This window comes from Psammomys obesus, unplaced genomic scaffold, assembly GCF_907164565.1.
Source record: "Psammomys obesus unplaced genomic scaffold, mPsaObe1.curated_primary_1811, whole genome shotgun sequence".
NCBI classification, from domain to species: domain Eukaryota; kingdom Metazoa; phylum Chordata; class Mammalia; order Rodentia; family Muridae; genus Psammomys; species Psammomys obesus.
The window spans coordinates 601,940-623,906 of record NW_026590809.1 but is presented as its reverse complement, the minus strand read 5'-3'; the positions used below and the strand labels follow the sequence as shown (position 1 = coordinate 623,906).

The following is a 21,967-nucleotide window of genomic DNA, read 5'->3' as shown; positions in this document are numbered from 1 at the left end:
ACAAGACCATGAGTTCCTTTTGAAGGTCTTGACATTAGAATAGCTGTCCTTTCCCTTCCTGGATTTATTCAAGATTTAAAAAGAACGTTAATGGCAAATTGCAAGCTATTTTCACAGATCCAGATTTTTAGCTTTTAATAAAAAGCATAAAATTTCAGGCCCTGTTTTCTGCTCTCTCTTGATTTGAGGTTTCAGCCAAATGTTTCTTTTTTTACTAATCAGTACTTGGATTTTTTTTTTGTCCTCATCTAAGTATTCTGGCCTGATTATCATCTGGAATTAGGAGAAGAGCTGACTCTTCTCATTATTAATATAAGAGGCTCCTGAGAAAATATTCAGTGCTCACCTGTGAACAGGGAGGTGGCAGCTAGTGCTTAAAAGGAGGTACAAGTTGCACACACACAAAAATACAAAATAAAAAGAATTCTCCTTTCTGATGTTGTTAGCTCATTGCAAAGGTGTCATTCTTGGAGTCATAGTGCAAGAACAGGAAGAGTTTTTCATTAGTTTATTGCAATTCAGTTCAGTGTTTAGAGATTTTATGAAGTCACTAAGGCAAATAGCAATAGAGGAATATTTCCAACACCAGCCTCAGAACTCCATACACAAGCACACACAGGTGCATGCACACTGTGAACACAATACAAATAGGTTTACACAATACACTCACACAAAACTTGGACCTCCATACACAAGCACACACATGTGCATGCACACCTCTGAACATACATACGCATAGATTCACTCACTACACTCACACTAACCTCAGGCATCCTCGTACACACACTCACATGTACATGCTCACCTATGAAGGCACATGCACATTGGTTCACACATTACACCTACATAAATATAACTTTAAAAAAGTTAAACATGTTTGTTTGCGTTCATCTTCCCTGCTCTCCTTTCATCCATCACCACGTTTTTCTTACACAGTGGCTTGAATTCCTGACATTTCTAGGGGGAAGAAGTAAACAGCACAGCATGATATAAACTGCAGGCTAGGAGGTGGTAGCAAGGGAGGGAAGCATTTATGACAGTAGTACAAGGTATGATGAATTGTTGCTTGGCCTCTCTTTCTGCTCTCAGACAGCGACAAAGCTTAAAAAGAGAATGCAGGGCATCACAGCTCTTCTCCAAAGATGAGCTATTTGGGTGACAATTCTTTCCAGTTGTCACTTTGCTTTGTGTCATCTTGGAACACACTGACAGAACCACTTAATCCATCTAATTCAAGCAGTCAAAATTGAACTGTACAACTTCAAGTCACCTCTGCACTGTGAGACTTTGGCTTGAGCCTAATGGAGCTGATGTTGAAAGGCTGTGTACAACTGTGCATTCTTATGAAATCATATGATGTCATTTTCAGACAATGACAATTAGTTCCACAGGTGGAAAAAGAGAGCCTTTTTATCAGATATCTCAACAATAGTCAGTAATATTCCAAAGGCATCATTTTCTTTGTATGAACATATATTTTCTAAATGTTGAGTGGGAAAATGAGTTTGAAGTTTCAATACCAACTATAAATGCATGTACATTACGAGTATATGTGTGTGTGCACGTGTGTATTTGTCATATGATTTAACAAAAATACAATATAATACATCCATGGCTATTAGTTATCCTCGGGTGAAAATGATGCTTAACTCTTCTTCTGTAATGTTCCGGGAGAAAACAACCCTTGACAAATCATTAAAGACTACAACTTAATGTCTCCAAAGCATTCTCTTGAAGGCCGAGGATGCTGAGGTGAGTGCCAACTCAGAGGTAGTGTTTACAGAGAGACTCTGAGTTGCACAAGGTACTGTCCTGATGGACTACATGCTGGGTGGCTGAAGTGAAGTTTTGGAACATGGGCTGACTGTTCTTTTTAAGATTTTTCCCAATACCTACTCCATCAAAATGCAAAGAGCTGTTAAAAAAGCCTTTTTGTGACTGGCCTATATGTAAACAAAACAAACATAACCAGGGTTAAACATTGTGTTAAGTACAAATACTGTATCAATTTTAATAATGTTTTAGATGGCATTTTATCAAATGGGCAATAAATATACATTAATTCAAATGTATTGGGTAATTATTAATACTTAATTAACTAACTAATTAATTAATGCAGTAAGCTATCTCATGAATTCTGATGCTGGACACATCACACATCAATGAGGAAACCATTCAGAAGTATACACCTGGATCTTACATCAAGTGAGGGAATTTGGTCAACAATGGGGAAAAAACAAACATATAATGCTTTAGAGGATGATAAATCATATGAATAAAAATGCCTGTAAAGGTGTTATGAAGTTTGTCAACTGAGAAGGGATATTATTGCAATTTACAGAAGGGTAAGGAAAAGCAGTGTTATTAAAACCCAGGAAGATACATGAAAGCAAGTGATGGATATCCAGAGGAAGAGTATAACAGGCTAAGGGGACAGTAATCCCAAATGGAGGTGGGTGCTTTGAAAATGTTCATGAAATTATCTCAACTTCCATTTAAGTGACTCTGAATGTGTGAGAATAAGACAAAGGCTGAGGCAGAGGATGCAGAAACAGAGGACACTGTTAGATACTTTAATAATTTAAACAGCAACTTTGTTTCATGCCAGAAAGGTAAAAGAAAATGCTATAAGCTTGTCAGAAGAATTGAGACTGAGCTGTTAATGGTTTTCACACAAGTGTGGGAGGGAAGGAAACTGCACCTGAGGAGGAGACAGAAACGGACACTGTTAGAGTAGAAATGTGCTCAAAAGGAAATTCAAATCTGAGGGTTTTTGTTTTTTAGGTTGAAAATGCCTAAATGAACTAAAATAGACAGAAGAACCTCTGGGAGAGAAACGTAATTGCTTCTCTATAACCTATTTTGCTACTGTTATGAATCATATTGTAAATATCTGTTATGTGACCCCAAGGAAGTCGAAATCCCCAGATTGAGAACAGCTGCATGACTAGAGTGGTCAACACAAACAACTTGGGAACAGCATTAATAAAAGAAAACAAATTCCAATAAATGTAAAAGATACTTGAAACCCCAAATTTTATTTCTCTCACCTTTGAAATCAAAATACTTTTAAATGTATCAGAAGATATGCTATAAATTATTTGACATGGTATAAAAAATATTCACTGTAAGTAAAGCAAAAATAGCACCAAAAAAAATATTCACAGGAGAGTGAGCAAATATTTTAGATTCAAGCAGCATTTTGGGAGAAGACTATGCTAAAATGGAATTTGTAGCATTATTTTATTTGATAATAGTATTATCGTCAATAGAGGGGAGAGACTTGTAGCATAGAATCATTGTCTGTAAGCACTGACTTACCTAAATCTCGAATATATTAATCAATAATGTGTTTGGTTACTTCAATAAAGAAGAATGTTTATTGATTTATGAACTATAAACATGAATGTATGAAATGGTGGCTTTCTCAGATATTCATTTCTAACTCATGTAAAAGGGAAATATGCTAATATGGTAATGAGAAACTGGTAACTACCTCTGAATATGTAGCTTGGCATATTAACATTTTTTAAATATTATCAAAGGATACATATAAAAACAGTGTTGAGTCAAATTAAAATGAGAACATATCAAAAATATATTTAAGTTCCTAATAAATGAAAAGTGGCATGGTCATGCCAATTCAAAAAGCATCATGAAGAATGGGATGCCAGTTCAGAAAGACATTCTGAAACGAGGTGTTAAATTAGAACCAAACCAAATAGTGCCTTACAGGGCAATAAATACAGGGTAATAACCTTTGCTCTCAGGACCAATCATTTGCATCCTGAATAATTATCACTGGTTAAAGTCTTTTTGCTGTAAGTACATGAGTATACAGTATGTGGGTCTAACTGTGTGAACAACAAATGAACACAAAATACCATATACAGATATGTGATATTTAGGTGGCCAGTTGGGAATGTACCAATGGATCTTGAAAAGGCAAAGGAATACCTTTGTGCTGAGATAGGTATGAACAGGGTTTGCTTGTAATTGTGAACAATCATTGGACATAATTTTGTTTGTTACAAAAATAGCTGGCATTATATGTCTGCTTGATCATCTACACTCTTCGATGTAAGTGACTCACACATCCAGACAATTAAATTGCACATGGAAACGTCATCAAAAATACAGGGCTGGACTTTGAAAGGCCTGTGTTAGCTTCCTTTCTTTCTCATTATTAAGGATCTAACAAGATCTTTATCTTTGCCAAATGCTGTTTGCCGTCCATGTCGTATGAACGGACTCTCAGGAGGTCTTTGACATCAACAGACATTCCCAAACTATTGGAAAGTGACGCTCCTGGGCTAGGGGCTAGAGAGATAGCTCAGTAATGTTCTTTCAGAGGACTCAAGTCCAGTGTGGTGTGTGTGTGTCATGGCACACATGTAGAGGCCAGAGGACAAGCTCAGGTGTTAGTAATCACCTTCCACCTTCCTTCATAGGATCTCTTATTTGTCACTGAATATGCTGGGAGAGTTGGCACAGGAGTTTCCAGGGATTCTGGTCTCTGTCTCTCCTCTCATCACAGATGCAGTGCGATTTCAGATATTTGCTGCCATGCTTGGCTTTAGGTGGGCAAATCAGCTTGGGTGGCGTGGCATGTATTTTTCCCATGGAGTCACTTGTCAAGTTCCTCTCATTTTTTTTTTAATTCTTCCTCTGCCTTCACATTTGCTTATTTATTCTTGCATACCATTCTTTTCTTTTTCTCTTCCTTTGTTGAGTTTCCTCTTTCTGTCTTCAAATACTTGCTGACTGTCTTGGTAGTGAACTTGATGTCATCTCCGATTTTCCTGTGTTGCTTACTGGCAGCCTTTCTTTGTAAGCTTTTTGCTTTTACGAATAGCAAAGGTTCTTTGGTTTTTGTTTGTTTCTTTGTTTGTTTTACACTTGATCTTTGCATTCAGCAGTAATTATGTGACCTAGGATAACACCCATTCTACCTTCACCATTAACCTTTAGTTTATCAATACAATCCCATTCTCCATCCCTCCTATCCACATTCTCCTGTTACACCCAAGGCAGAAATATTGATTCCTAGTAAACCCATAAAAATTGCTTATATTGCCACAAAAAGTAGAGACTCGGTATTTGTCTATTCCATGAGATAACACAGAAAAACAATATATATACATATATATAATTTTAGTTTTTCAAAAGCGTATGTAAGAAAAATAAACAACTTGCAGATAGACCTATGAGAAAATAGCACACTGAAGAAAATTGTCAACAGCACTCCAGAACAAATGGATAGTATTGAATTTTCCTCATCAGTCCACTCACTTCTCAGCAGTTTTTTATCACATTAGAACCCGAGTCATCAGTTTGAGCTAGGCTTTCATAAGTTGTCTGTTTCTTGGTTAACATGAGTTTGCAGATCTTTAATTGGTTTCCTGGTGCACTCCAGGGCTAAAAGCTGCCTCCATAAAAGCTTATATCCAAGTCTGTGCCTTGGATCATCAATAGTGGGTCTAGTCCAATGGTTCTCAACCTGTGGATTTGGATGCCTTTGGGGGGTGGTTAAATGACCCCTTTATGGGGGATGACATATCAGATATTAAACATACCAGATTACATTGCAATTTATAAAAGTAGTAAAACTGCAGTTATGAAATAACAACAAAAATAATTTTATGGCTGGTGGTCACCACAAGCTGAGGTGTATATGCTGTATAAGGGTCACAGCATTAGGAAGGCTGAAAACCACTGATTTAGTCTTCAGTAAGAAATATTCCAAGTATGCTTCTTTGACAACATGTTTCTTTTCCTTTTGTGTGTATGGGGGGTGTGAGTGTTTGTGTGTGTGACTGTGTACTTGAGCATGGGTGCCTGTAGAGTACACAGGAACCTAGATCTGCTCCTGCATAGGAGTACTCAGTACTCTTAATCATAAGTACCCTTAACCACTGAGTGGTCTCTTCAGTACCCCAAAACAATTTTCTAAGCTGTAGTTTGTCATGAGTCTTTAGGCAAACAGGAGAGGGTCGTATAAGCCACTTCAGCTAGGTCCAATCGGCGATGACTACTACTCCATTGTCAGAGTCCAGTGGAGTTAACTGGCTTATGATATGGTAATATGGTAATTATGACAGGGTAAGACTTCAATTCATGTTTTCATTATTGGTAAGACATATTATGAATGGTGAAGACATTGCCTTGATTCTGGAGGTTTCCAGCTCTCTCTTTAATAGAGATAATCTTTGTAACATATTTGCATTATTTGCACGGTCATATACAAAACTAATATAAGGAGTGTTAGCTTCTCTCAACTCGACAGCTTTTTCACTAGTACTGAACTAATTAAGAAATACTGAGCATATCAAACAACCTAATTACTAGTAGGATTCCTGTTTCATAAGATGAAAGAAGGCTCTTTGTAAGTATCCAGGGACTTCTAAAAAACCAAAACATCATTGATGTAAAAAATTATCTTTAAAAGATATGTTCTGACTATAGAGTGGTCATAAGAGGTCAACATCAAAAGAGGTACAATGGCGATGAGATACATGAGGTAAGCATAAGCACCTGGGGAAACACAGGATTGAAGACTACCTATTAATCATAATGTCAACAGGATGACTTAAAAGACATGTCGCCAAAGAAGACTAGAGGTAAGAGACCTTAGCTCTTTCAGAAATAACTTTTGTTTCTGTGTTGTTGTTTTTTTTAAAGAGTATCATAAAGCAAGGATTTTGGTCTTTGATGCCTGTAAAATTTACACATCTTTATTATTTTCAGTTCAGAGAAACTGAGTTACAACACCAATTTGTCATTTTTGCAGAGAGAGTACACCAAATTCTGGCATTGTGTCAATTTGATCTGTTGTAAGGAAAGACTCTCAAACCTCTGTATAATAAGCTCATCAATCCTGCCCCAGAACTCTCCAGCATGTCCTCACAGACTCTTCCTTTGAATTGTTGTAATTGTAAGTGAAGTCAATTTTCCTCAAAACTTAACTAACTTCCTATACTCACTCAAATTCCACCATCATGACTGCATTCTGGAACAATTTGACACCTTTCCTTAGGGAAAAAGATTTTTATTTGTCAAAAACAAAACAAACAATAAACAAACAAGCAAGCAAAGCCCCTGCATATACTGTTGTATTTGTCTGACATTATTTTTCACACAGACTCTTTCCCATCTACCTTAATCAGGGAATTTTGGCTCAGTTACTCCTTTTGGTGCCCAGCAGAAAACATAAAGCAGGTAAATGCCTTGAAAAGCACTTTGGCAGGTGGTAGCAGCTGCGGGAATGCAGCCTAAAGCTCTCTAGCCTTGTCATGCCACGACGACACTTGCAGAAATAAAAGTGTTTTTTAGGAGATATAAAGGCATAGTCACTTCTTAATATTTTAAAGTTAAAAATTTTCCTTTAACAAGTGTTCAGTATTCAATGGTATTTAGAAACTATGAAACCAAAGATAATATAATTATTAATTCTGATATGAAGGTCAAGACTGAATTTAGGATGATAGATTTTTTTTTTAGGGTGGAAACAAAGAATTTGAAGGGATAAAATTTCATTTTAGATAGCGTCCTGAAAAAATAATGTCACAAAACCTCACTCGTCTGTATCTCAAATCTGAAAGGACATACCCAATAGCTATGGCATACTTTATAATTAACTTCACTCACAGGACAGATATATGCTGTACCAAAGAATTAATACAGAAGGCCTAACATTTCTCAGTTACTATATTGCTGTGCAAGGCTCTGCCTTGGGCAAAGACTGGCTTTGGCTGGCATTAGGAATCTTGGTTTCTGAATGTCCCTTTCATGACTAATTTATAAACTATTTGGCTTTCTTAGAGCATATAGCCCTGCAGCAGCAGTCTGCCTGAACTATTTGTATAAACACTGATTTACTATGAACCCCAGCTTTCCTTCTGGGAGTCTGAAGTTTTGATAATTGTGATTGGTAGCAGAATTGGAGGGTATCTATTTGACCAACTTCCAGCAGAAACCTTGTCTCCGTTGTGTGCAGGCATTGCTGGGTAGAAACTGGCTGACGAGGTCCTTGCTAGAAGCATCAGCTTGTTTTAAGCACCTTGCAAAGGAAGACTAGGAAGTCTGTCTGCAGCATTCCAGTCCCTGGACATCTATATTCAGAGCCAATTCTGCTTCGTGTATCTTCACTGTATTAAAACATGGCTCCGAGTAAGCCAAGACCCTCAGGGTCCATGGGAACTTTCATGTAAACTCACTGGTGGTTGTTGAACATGTGGGCACATGCAGACATGTGCAACTGCCAACAGATACAAAGCATGTACAATGAGCAAGTTTCCATAGTCTATCACTTTTGGAGGAGAGATGACAGAATGTTAGTATTATCACCAAAATCGGATTCCCATTCGGTGTTGCTACTCCCAGGGAATTATTTACAGTCTCATGAACAAGAGTACCAGTAACAATTTTGACTGTGATCCAGAAACTTAAAAAAAATAAACAAAATAAAAATAAAACAAAAAAAGCAGAGGTGAGAAAGAGAAATTATCAATGATAAGGAAATAAATCATTATTTAAAAAAAAAGTCAGGGTGGTTGCATGTGTACAATTATAACCTTAAACCAGATAGGAAGAGGCAGGGGAACCTTGGGCTTCCCTGACAAGCCAGCTGAGCATACTTAAAAGTTCTGGACAAGTGAGAGACCGTGTCGAAAAAGAAAAAAAGAAGATGGTGCCTGAGGAACACATTACCCAAAGTGATCTCTAGACTCCATGAGTACCAGTGCACACAGACACACACACACACACACACCCCAAAACTCCTCAAAACCTATATTAACATCATCATGTGTCTTAGTGTAGACTCCTAGAACAAAGTACCACTAACTTGGTGACATTAATCTCCAGGTTCAGGAAGCTGCGACGTGGAAGTCTGTGCTGGCATGGCAAAGCTCTCCCAAGACACCTTCCAGCTGCGCACTGCCAAGCATATCCTTTTGAGATGAAGGAGGGCAAGCCGGCTCTCTGTTCTTTTAATAATAAACGAATCCTATTCATAAAAGCTCCTCCATCATGGCTTAATTACTTCCCTATAGTCCTTCATACAGATAATTTCACAGAGGGGATTAGATTCCAATCCATAAATTTTCAGAGGATACAAACATCTGATTCATTGCAATGTTATTTGGCAGAAATTAAGTTTTATGAAGCTATAATTCTTACCACATAGAAGGATTACTTTTTATTACACTTCATTGCTTTAAAGTAGTACAAATATCCTGAATTTATTTTAAAAAATGGGTTAGGCCCTCAAGAAAACATGTAATCCTTTATTTCACTGCAGTGTTAGCACAGTGTCTATTTAGCATAATCTTTAAAATAATTAATTTATTATAATAAACTCAATAACATAACCACTTTCATAAGTTATCAAGGTAAGATTCATACCTACATATATATGTATGTATATATATATACATATATATACATTTATATATATATATAAAGAAGCATGTATCATTCTATTAAGTATATTCTTATTCAAGTTTAGGGTTCTGTCTTGTTCATATATAGTCATTGGCACACTACATACATAGCTTTTAATATTTTTAAAGTATTTATTTACTGTATATATGCACACACATACATACACCACCTATACACACACACACACACACACACACACGAAAAGTATGTTGATGTGTGGAGACCAGCAGACAGTTTGTGCCAGTTGGTACTTTCTTGGTTATATGGGCTCCATCTCATGTTGCCAAATTTAGCAGCAAGCGACCTCAACTGCTGACCCAGCTCACCAGCTATTACTGGTGTATTTGTAATCATTTTGATAATATTAATTATAAATCCTCAAATAGAGCAGAAAATGACTATGGCATTGTCCTATGAGGCCTTGCTTAAGAGAGCTGCCTGAAAGTCATATAGTCAGAGGTAAATAGCAGCTCAAACAAAAACTGTATCTAACCAAAAGTGTGCACCGAAAGCTGCATGTAGTGAGGAAACTGACATGTTCGCTTAAGGACTACACAACAAGGCACCTGTTTGCACAGCACGCACCCCCACACTGTCAGCTGGCACCTCCACCTTGTCGCTTTTCCCATTTGCCCCCAATCCTCGGCAAGCTTGCTCACGTCTTTGAATCAGTCTTTTCAAAGAGAAAATCAAGTTCAATCACTCCTACCAAACAGATGATCACTGATGCTTTTGTTCCCTTTGTTTGAGTCACCATAGAACATTCTGTGAAGCTGTGGGTTAATTTCTATCTGGAGTTTCTACTAATGATTTCTGTTTGTTAGAAGACACAGCTACTCAGGTTATAGTTTTAGTGTGGAAACTAATCACTTTGTTTTTCACTTCAGGAACATTGCAATATGTCTCCATTGATGATATAAATTTCCATTCTTTAGGTGCTACAGGGACAGCAAGCACTACCTGCAAGTGATTTTCTGCCTGAACTATCTCCCAGCTCTGGGTTCTACAGGTGTGACAGAAAGGTGTGATAGGTTCAGTCATCCCCTGTGTCACACACCCATATGATTGATATCTGAAAGATGAGAACTTTTAGTTAGTGCTGTTGGATTAGATGGAAGCTGGATGAAATTGAATGTCACTGCATGCTTTAACCTCCCTCCAAAGAGAGTATGGAATATGGAAGCAAATTTTATTTATTTATTTAGATTATTATAATTTATTCACATTGTATTCCAGCTCTAGTCGCCTTTTGTCCCCTCCCAACTCCACTCTCCCTCCTCTTCTCCTCCCATGCCCCTCCTCTAGTCCACAAACAAGGGAGGACCTCCTTCCCTTCCATCTGACCCTAGTCTATCAGGTCTCATCAGGACTGGCTACATTGTCTTCCTCTGTGGCTTGGTAAGGCTGCTCCCTCTCAAGAGAAGGTGATCAAAGAGCCAGCCACTGAGTTCATCAGAGACAACCCCTGTTCCCCTTATGAGGGAACCCAGCTGGACACTGAGCTGCCATGGGCTACATCTGTGCGAGGGGTCTAGGTTATCTCCATGCATGGTCCTTGGTCGGAGTGTCGGTCTTTGTGAAGACTCCTGGGCCCAGAAGAGTTTTTATCATAGTTTCTGGCCATGACCACACTATACCACTTTGCAAAATCTTTTTAAAATCTATTTTAAAATATTTGTATATTTAATTATAATGTGCTATTTACAGATGGTAATAGGTTTCATTATAAAATTTTATATGTGTAAATACTATATCTTGTTCATATCCACCAATTACCCTCTCTTGTCTAGTTCCCATGCCTATTAATCCCTTTCTTCTGTCCTTTTAGTTCTATGTCTTTTCTTTAGGGTTCGGTGTGACCAACCGACTTTTAATTGACTATGATGTCCAGTCCATGGGAAATAATTCACATCTGCTACAAAATCTCATGGCTAAGGAGGTCCACAGCTCTCCTGTACAACCATTACTGTCATTTTTATGAAATGTAAATGTGGTTCCTGTCAAATCACCTTCTAAATACAGATTTATGCATTCTCACCTTTGGACAGAGAACTTTGTTTTGTAGCAATTGGCAGTGACTACTGCGACTCATAACTGGCCAGAGTTCAGAGAGAGAGAGCTGATTGTGTTTTTGATGCCTAGGCACCAATAGGCCATCGACATACCCACCTCACAGCTCAGGAGAAGAAAGAGCATGTGGGAGCTGGAGGGAAGCATAGAAAAGGCATGGACTCTGGCTTCCAGACATAATGTGGCAGCCATGCTCCTCAATTCCTGGCTGCTGTGATTATGTGAACAAGAGCTACACAAGATAGGGCCATTAACACCCTAGACCCGAAGGAAGAGGTAATAATTGCTGGGCTGGGGAAAGACGTTTTCTTCAGTGCCAGAGCTACTGGGAAAGGTACATGTTTATGCTCCCAGGGACAGCCCCCACACACTCTTTTGTTTTAATGTTTAAGTGCTTTGGATTTTCAGACCTTTCTTCTGCCTGGGCACCAACATCAAATTCTCCAGAGAATATGGAACTCTTCTCTCTTCATGTTTTTATCCTTAGATAGACGGGAGTCCTGGTCTTTTTAAAACTATATAAAATATAACTCAAAAGCTCTTTTTTTCTCATTTAAATTATATTTTGTTACCCACCCTTTCTCATGCCACTGTTTATGTGCTCTATTTATAAGTCTGTTTATAGCGGAGACTGGGTGCTAGTCATCTTTACAGTATGTTTTTAGCATACTCTATAGAACTTAGTGTTATTTACTATGTCTGACTATAGATTGAACAAATGTGCTATTCACTCTTTTTCTGTCTCACCTACATGCATTCTATACTAGGTATAGGTTCTGGAAGTTAAATGTTTGTTGTCATATGGAAACTAGAGTTTGATAGCTTCACAAATTGCTTAATACCCAGTCCTGTTCCTGAAGACTTCCTAATGAGCTTGTGTGCTGGCTGGAGAGCCTGTAGAGTTTCAGCTGCTTGAGTAAATCCATAGGTTTGGCTATGAAGACCAGAACTTCAGTCAATTCTTTGCTCATATATTCGGCTGTTGGAAGCCAGCCGCTTGCTTGAAGACTCACCATGCCATCTCGGAATCAAATCCATTAAGAATATTTCTCTTGAGTGTTTTTTAATGAGAATGTGTCCTGACGCCAATAACCTTCTCTCATGATTGATGCTGGAAGGCAGAACTCTGTAGGTGTAGGAACCACCGTTGCCAGAGCCTACGCTTGGGAAGGTCACTCGGGTCTAAAATCTAACTTGAAAGTGGAAAAGTATACAGGTGACAAAAGTAGGCTGCACTGAGCTAATTCTCTGGGGTCTCCCTGTGGCCCGAGAAAACCAGTGCATTCTCTCCTACTGCCAAACAGGAGTTTGTGTACTTACTGGACTTTTGGACTTGGAAATGCTAATGTCTGAGAGCTATTTTCAGCTTGAAAGTTTCTCATCTTAATGAAAAACAATAGCATGGTTGAGATTTTTTTCCTTAGTCTTCAGGGTTACTCAGCCTGCACGTTCTCCTTTAACAAAGAAACCGTCAGTGAAGAAATTTTTCATAGTATGGTTTGCTTTTTATATTTTTATGCTTTGGTATTTGTTTATCTTTGGAGACTCACACACAAGGAGAAATGTCCCCATGATTTAAGTATAAAGCCCAAGTGAGACAAACACTGCATTTTTCACTATGTTATTAAATTTATGAGGCTCTTTGGATTCCTTTGTTTACTGTTTTCTAACTTTCTCCTCCCATTCATTTATGCAACTGGCCATTAATCTAAATTAAAGTTTGTGCCAGGCATATACAAAGATGAATTGGTTTCTCAGAGCATAAGAAAATTTTAATCTAAAGAAAAAAAAGAGCCACATGAAGAAATAAATGCAATGTTCTAGATACTCTGATCCAAGTAATTATTATAAACAGAAATAATCCAAGAAAAATATTAATTAAGTTTAGCTGGATTGAAGTCAGAAACCCTTCATGGAGAATGACATAACATTCTCTTAAGCCTTGAACAAGATTCCTTGAGCTAAAGAAGGTCAGAGGTCTTTCTGGGTTGATGTCATCAGGATGCATTGGAGAAATCACATGTCTTGAGGGTACAGGAGGATGAGTCAAGGTATAAGTCAGGGTCACTCACACCTGATATAGTGCTTTCCATAACTCTTTAACGTGATATATTTATATTTGCTTTCAGATCCCTCCTGTCTGTGTGTTTCCTATTCCCATGGTGTTGTTATAAGTTTTCTCAGACTACCAGTTAATTCAAGCTTTCTCACAATCACTGTCCTTCACTTCTTTTTTTTTATCATAAAACAATGTCTTCTTATTAAAAGCTCACACTGGGTTCTTAGCCAGCTGTTCTTTCGTTCTAATCTGCATGCCATGACCTTTCTTGATTGCATGCATAAATGAGGCCACTGTCTTCAAAATCTACCTCGTGGTCATTGACCACATACTGATCTTCCTTGATGTATTGGGTGCTTTGGTTTCAAATATGGTGATTTAGTAAAGTTTCAAATGTAGGTGTTTTCCTGCCTGATCAGGTGGTGAGGGGTTTCTTCTCCTGTATCACATGGCTCCATTATGTAGCTGTATTTCATTTCTTAACTTTTTTTTTGTAGTTCTACTATCTAAAGATTCCTTTGTTCTATAGATATTTAGTCCCTAGATAATTTGATAGTCATCTTTAATTGCCAACTTGACATAATCCAGAGTCCCGTGGAGATAGCCTCAACGAGGAGTTATCTACTTGAAGCCAGCACATACCAAGCTCCACTCTTTGTGCAAGGCCAAGCTGGAGGGGGAGATGAGTGCTAATAAAGCATGGATGCATTGATTTCTCTCTGGTCTCGGCTGTGAAAGTGATATGCCTAACTGACTGACATTTGTGCTACCTTGAGATCCTAGGTACAATGAACTGAAAACTCAGTCTCTACCCTAAGTTGCTTTTTATCAGGGTATTTTATCATATCAACAGAAATGAACCTTGAGCAATAATATATGAACTTTCAGTGAAACTTATTTAATCTATATCCTGGTAGCACATTTCCCTCACTTATTTGTGACATGACACATAAGCCAGCATTATTGGTACACTATTTAGAGTGAGGGAGAAGAGTAGGTATCAGCATGAGGATTTATTACCTCCAGAGTAACTAATATGAGGCTCGTTTCTACTTGGTTGTTTGTAATGTACTCTAAGAAAGTGACAAGTCAAGTTTCCACTAAGTTGGACCCAATTAAAATTACAGAATGCAAGGTATCATGGCATAATTCACAGGAGGGCAGAAGCCAGGGAAGTAGGTTTTCCCTTCAGAGAATTTAGATAAAATGAGATGCCCCTTTGATTGCTAAGGTGGAAAAATATTCTGTGGTGCTAAAAGAATGTGTGCAGAAGAAACACAGGTGTGGCTCATGAAAGAGGCACTTTGCATTTCAAACTGTGATTTTTCTGAAAGAATTAAATCCTCTTTATTTTTTGAATATTCATTATGTAATTTACTTATATGTCTTTTATATAAATATACTTATATATATTTGTGTGTGTGTGTGCACAATGCATGTAGGTACCTTCAGAGCCTTAAGCTGGTGTAACAAGCAGTGGTAAGCAACCTGATTCAGGTGCTTGAGACAACTTGAATCCTCTGGAAGCAGCATGTGTTCTTCATCACTGTGCTTTCTCTACAGACCCTAAACAGTGATGTTTCTATCAAAGAATCTCCAGGTGGGGAACTCTAATTAATAGCTTGAGAGTGAATTGAGTAGAAATGCATTTAAATATTTATTTATGTTTCCTTGACCATCTGTCTACCAAAAGCTGTGATTTCTCCCAAAGGACAAGGGTTGAATGTAACATCTACCTTTGATTTAGTACTTTCTACAATGTTCCCAAGATAGTCTGTGTGTTTCAGCTTGCCATTATTGCAACAACGTATTGGATTTATTGGATTCTGTCATCCCATTTTCTGGTGAAAAAGCAAAACCTTCAAAATTAAGCAATGTGACTTAAGTACTATCTAATGATTTATAAGCATCTTTGTTATCTGGCTCCATACCCGATGCTTATAATATCATTAGTTAATGGGTTCAGTACATTTTTTTTCAAGAAGGTTCATTGCAACATAATGTTGTTTATCTACACTGTAAGCCATCTATTCTGACCCTGGAGAATATAAGACACTGACCCTGGTACATGAGTTACCCAGCTGTGACCAGCCAGCTGCATTTGCCCATGCCAGAGTCTCTGCCTCTATCAGATGTCCACTGCTTCACATGTGACCTGAAAACAGGTGCCTACAACTGTAGAAAAACTGATAGTGCTATTCTTAGGGAAAGTTTCTTTTTATATTTATTAAATATTTATTCAATGTCCAATAACCATTAAACCACTTTTTAAAAACTATATATACAGAGTTCTTTTCATAATGTATTCTTTATGTTTGATTCACAGAAAGCACCCAGAGGAGTTAAGATTTTTAATTTATTTATTTTTATTAATTACAGTTTTTTCATGTTGTATCTCAGCTGTAGCCCTCTCCCTCTGGCCCTCCCAATTCCACCCTCCCTTCCTCATCTCCTCCCATGACCCTCTCTAAGTGCACTGATAGGGGAGGTCCTCTTCACCTTCCATCTGACCCTAGCCTATCAGGTCTCATCAGGACTGTCTGCATTGTCTTTCTCTGTGGCCTGGTAAGGCTGCACCCTTCAGGAGTAGGTGATCAAAGAGCCAGCCACTAAGTTCATGTCAGAGACAATCCCTGTTCCCCTTATGAGGGAACCCACTTGGACACTGAGCTGCAACAGGCTACATCTGTGCAGGGGTTCTAAGTTATCTCCATGCATGGTCCTTGGCTGGAGTATCAGTCTCAGAAAAGACCCCTGTGCCCAGATTTTTTGGTTCTGTTGCTCTCCTTGTGAAGCTCCTATCTCCTGCCAGTCTTTCTATCTCCCTCTTCTTTCATAAGATTCCCTGCACTCTGCCCAAAGTTTGGCTATGAGTCTCAGCATCTGCTTTGATACCCTATTGGGTAGAGTCTTTCAGAGGCCCTCTGTGGTAGGCTCCTGTCCTGTTCCCTGTTTTCTCCTTCTTCCAATGTCCATCTCCTTTGCTGGGAAAGTTTCTTTTTCTTACTTTATTTCCTCATTTGTTTGTTACTTTCTTAATCTAATAACCCCTTAACAAGGCCATTGATTTTTATTAAAATTTAAATAATGGCATTTTTGATGAATATATGAAAGATCTTTATATCAGATGCTACAAAAACACATCTTGGGAGTGTTACAGTGCCTCATTTACAAAATGTTTTATCAGATATGATATTTTATGTCTACTTCTCAGAACATTCAACTCATTATTTCTCCTCTGTGAAAATAACTCAGTCAGACCCCATGTGGTCCAGAAACTATGGGTAATATAAAGGACATTCCCATCCTGTTAGAAAGTATCCTAATACTAAAAAGTGTCAAGACACACAGCTTGAATAGAAAATATTCCCTTGTGGGGAATACTAGCTTAAATCTAGAATTAATACTGATGACTTACTTCCAACTTGATATAACACTGGAGCTTTCTCAGAATTGCTAATGTGTTTTGAGAGGCTGGAGAGACGGCTCAGGGTTACCACACTGGCTGTTCTTCCCAAGGACCTGTTTTGATTCCAACACTCAGGTATTGAGTCACAACCATCTCTTACTGCGGTTTTAGAGAATATGGGACCCTCTTCTGGCCTCCACAGTCACTGCATGAATGTGATGGACAGACATCTGCAGGTACAACACCCATACACATAAAATCTTTTTAATAATAATAATAAAAAAATAATGTGATTTGAGTTCTTTGGTGGATTATCTTAGAAACTTCTAGGTAATAATCACACAGCACTTAATATTTTAGTTCTGAAAGTCAATGTGAAGACATTTACTGCTCTGTTGCTTCACTGTGACCAGCTGCTTCCGGCTCCTGCTGCCATGATTTCCACACTGTAAGGAGCAGCACCCCCATCCTGAGCTGGGTGGAAAATGGTGTCAGATGCTTTTTGAACACCTCATGTGAGGCGGCCTCTCCCAGGGTTTATTTGTAGGACTCACACAACTCGACCAAAAGCTATATACTCTCTGCTGTGGTTTCTTCCAGCAGAAATGCACAAAACAAAACCAACAAAAACTAAGGCCCATAAGGCCCAGTCAGAGCTTCGGGGCATCCCCTCCCACCTGCCTCAGTACAGTACACTTAATCCCTCCTGCAATTCCTGGAAAGTTTATCTACAGGGTCACACAGGTGTTCTCTGCTGGCATCAACCAAAATTCCAGACACCAAAAAGAAATCGGTGTTGGTGTAAAAGGCATTATTCATTCACATTTTGTAGACAGCAAGACACTCACAGCAATTCTCAGAATGCTAGGATCCTCCCTCATGTCCAAGATTCTAGAGAGCTTCTCAGGGCATTTCTCACAGGCAGGTCTCGGGCAGGTCTCGCCGTGCTGTCCTACAGAGTTGTAGGAGCCCTAAGAACACTATAGTAATTCTCCGTACACCATACCCATTCAGAGCCTGGTGGCTCTACTTGTCCAAGCAGAACTTGAGTGATAAATTTGACATTTTTAGACAGTGAATGGGGAGGAAAAAAAGAGGTTTCTCAAAGAAATACAGTGTGGTGGCATTACCTGAACTAGTCTCTCGGTAGAGGGCTGAGGCCCTTCTCAGCCTTTGTAATTTTAGAAAGCCTTTAAATCTAGGCCTGCACTTATTAATGAGAGCTTAAAACTAGAGAGTGCCAACCTTTCTCAAGTGCATTTGCTTTCAGAAATGGAAATTAATAATAAGAGATTCTGTTCACAGTGCTAATGTCATTTGGCATGAAAATACCCTAGCATCTTAATTTTCCCACACTCCTCAGGAGAGACAGTTGGTAACTCTTGCTTCTCTGTCCATTTCACTGGTCCCTGACAGCTCAGGTTCCAGGATCAGCAAGGATAAATACCAATGGCCAACCTCAGAATATGGGTTAAGGGACAATATCAGCTAATTTAATACCACATCCCAAGGGATATGAAACAATTTCCTTCTGAATGATCAACGGGTTGGAAATTATGGAACTGGAAACTAAGTTTGACTTTTTGAGGTTAAGTCTTTGGCTTTTTCTGTGAACCCTAAAATTGTATTTGATAAGGCTTGGGTTAGAGTGAGCAAGAAAAAGAAGGTGAAGGAAGTTTGTGATCATCACAGCAACAGCCTCCTCATCTTTCCTTGGGGGCAGCAAATGAAAAGAAGAAAATGACAACTTGCTAATTGTCCTGAACTGCTTCAGACAGGTCTGGTTTTATGCCAAGGAGCACAATTAAATTCACAGAAATACCCTTTGCAACGCAAGAGCCTCTTTCCTGGAAGCAGGGGAGGCCAAGAGAAAGAGCAGAAAAAACAATTTCTTCAAATTGTTCTTACAACACCCATTTTTTTCCTTATAGGCTTTGAAGAAAGCCAAAAATAATTTTGAAAAATCTAAATACATATCAACAGTGAATTGCCAGATGCCCTTTGGGGGATGTTAGCCTAGCCATTTGAGATAAGCATTGTGACTTGTAATCAAGCTATCTTGATCTGTCGTTCATCTCAGGCAATTAACAACAAACACTATGTTTTATGCAGCTTCCCAAGAGGTTCTCAGTCTTGCAGCTCATGTGCCTGAAGCATTCAACAGTGGTTTTATGTGATTTAAAAGGTGTCATTTTAGCTGGGTGTGGTAGTACAGACCTTTAATCCCAGCACTCAGGAAGACAGGGAAACAGGCAGATTGTTGTGAGTCTGAGGACAGCCTGGTCTACAAAGTGAGTTCAGGACAGCCAGGTTACACAGAGAAACCCTGTCTCGGAAAACCCAATCCATCCATCCATCCATCCATCCATCCATCCATCCATCCATACACACACACACACACACACACACACACACACACACACAAAATAAATATGTGCTGTGTGCTCATAGCTAACCCTGACAGAACAAGGCTACTTTAAGGCCACACAAATTTGGAGCCTGATTCTATTTCGGTGTTGTCCTTTAGACCCCTTCTGTGCTCCACATGTAGACTTTCTCCTAACAAAACAGATTAATTTCTGATGACTTCATTAGTTACTGCATGTGTGACAAGCAGGTCCATAGAGAACTGTAATACTCACTTGCCTTAAGTGTTATGAAGCCACAATAAAGCAGAGCATTGGACTTTACTAAATATCTGTGCTTATTCTTTTTGATAATTGCCACCGTAAACAAAGGGAGTAAAGCCTGAAGCACAGAAGAAGATGAATTCAGGTCACTAGGTATTAGAGTAGAGTGTTGCAACACATGCACACAGATAAACGATTTAGACAGCCTTTGCCTTCTAGGCGCTAAACAAAAGAAATTAGAAAACCAGTAGAGACAGCTGATGACACTGCAACCTAAGCATGATGCACAGACACAGACCAAACATGAACTAAAGCCAGACTAGACCCTGTCCCCAAAACTTTCCTTTAAAATATGTGTTTGAGATGCTGGCAACCCAGACATTCACTGATTTTCTTTCACAGGTCCAGCCTCCCACTGGATATCCTTCCCAAGGATAGTCTTCATTTTCCAGTGTCTGTTTAGCTCCATTCCAAATCCTCAAGTCTACTTCCCCACACGGTATCAGCAGGTGGCCACATATGTCTGCTCTTGGAAATGGCAGTCAAGAAGACAAATTTGTATTTGGTGGAAGAATATGTTGTGATTAACACTGAAAAGGTGGAACCTGTAGTGCTGGTCAATACAGCCTGGCCAGAAATAACTGTACACTGTAATCACATCACTTTCTTTATGAAAGATTAAAGATTGTTACCATTGTTACTGCTCCACCTGAAATTCTCAGGAAGAAATGTCATTTGTGGACTATCTCTAAACTACAGCCACCACCAAGTGTTTCCATAAGGGGGAAATTACTTAAGTAACAGCATGTTTAAAACATATGGGAACTGGGAAGAGACCAGTGGAAGGGTTGGTGGTGAGACTGACTATAGAATCTGTGTGAACAGCACAAAAATAGAATTCAAGTCTTCCGGTTTAAAAAGTTTGAACTCCTATACTGTAGTCACAGCAAGTAGTGGTGAGGTATGCTCCTCTTTTGCACATGGTGCCTGTGTGTGAGGCACGGCCTCTTCTCTATCATGGTGCCTCCAGCATGGTACCTATGTGTCTGATAAAATGACCAACTCATAAAGGCAGCCCTGGTTACAACATAAGCCATGCACATCTGGAGCCAGTCTTCCAAGTCTAACTTAGTGCCTGTGATAGGCTCCAACTCAGCATTCCCCTTTTGGGGAAACTGGTTCTTTACATGGTTTCTTAAATGTGAATGATAAGGATGCCACTCAAGCACTCAGGGTGTGTCTGTCAGTTTAAGACAGAGTTTAAGAGCAGGCGGTGTACCTCAAATTGGTGGAGTACTTGATTAGAATACATAAGCCCCTTTATCACCACAAGAACACGGGGTGGTGTCAAATATCTGTAATTGCAGTGCTTGAGAGATGGAGGTTCAAGTGTTCCTCCATTGAGATTAGAAGCTCAAGATCAACCTCACATATGTGGCAACTTCCGGAACAGTCTGGGCTACAAAAGACCCTGTCACAAAAGAAACCAAACAGACAAACCAGAGTATAACACAAACAGAGATCCTTAAGTTTTTTTTTGTTTTTTTTTTTTCCTTTCCAATCACAGGGGCTGTGAAATTTCCTGGTATGCATGAGTACAGCAGGTCTGAAAGGAAAGAGCAGAATCTGTCCACAAAAAGAGCCACTGAGCTCCTAATGCACAGTGGTGAAGAGAAATAAAGGTCTTCTGGCTCATCGTGGTACTCCTCCCTACCGCCCCTCATTTTCCGAGATGTAGCACACAGGAAGCCTCGACTCTTACTTGGCATCTCTGCAGTAAACCTGTCTATGGGACCCAACATTCCATTAAATTTGCATGCAATGAGTATAGAATGTTGCCTTGACTCTTCTTCCCGTAGTTTCTTCCTACCATGGGATATGATTCAATTCAACATTTCCATTCACTTCAACAGATTATATATATATATATATATATATATATCAGGCATCTCTTTCTCTGCCTGTTGGTTTATGAAGGACTGTGGTGTATTAAGAATCATGAACACATGTCCCTATGTAAAGTTTTAGTAACTCTAATTATGGTGACCACAGGCCAAATTTATTTCCTAGAAAACCAATTAAAATTGGTGCTCAGCCAAAGTTTCTGGATGTGTTTGCACCCCCAGTGTACAGTTTAGTATAACCCCACATGAGTCATAAATGAACAATTCAGTATTTCCAATCCCTCTTGCTTTTAAGAATCTAATCAAATAAAGAAGAATAAATTCTGCTTGACACATTGATAAAGATTGAAGAAGGAAATATTTCAAAGGCAACCAGGCTTTACTCAGCAGCTCAGGCTAAGCCACCTTCGTGTCTTATAAGAATACTGCCAATCAACTTTGGTCTTGCATT

At 38.9% G+C, this 21,967-nt stretch overlaps 1 long non-coding RNA gene across 2 annotated transcripts in view; it reads left to right on the top strand.

The window, feature by feature from the left end:
- The window catches only part of LOC129678288 (uncharacterized), a 41,337-nt gene extending 19,898 nt beyond the window's left edge, over nucleotides 1-21,439 (top strand). For both annotated transcript variants that reach the window (XR_008720346.1, XR_008720345.1), the window contains one exon: nucleotides 21,180-21,439. This is a non-coding gene — a long non-coding RNA (uncharacterized LOC129678288). The remainder of the gene's footprint in view (nucleotides 1-21,179) is intronic.
- The last annotated feature ends 528 nt before the right edge of the window (nucleotides 21,440-21,967 follow it).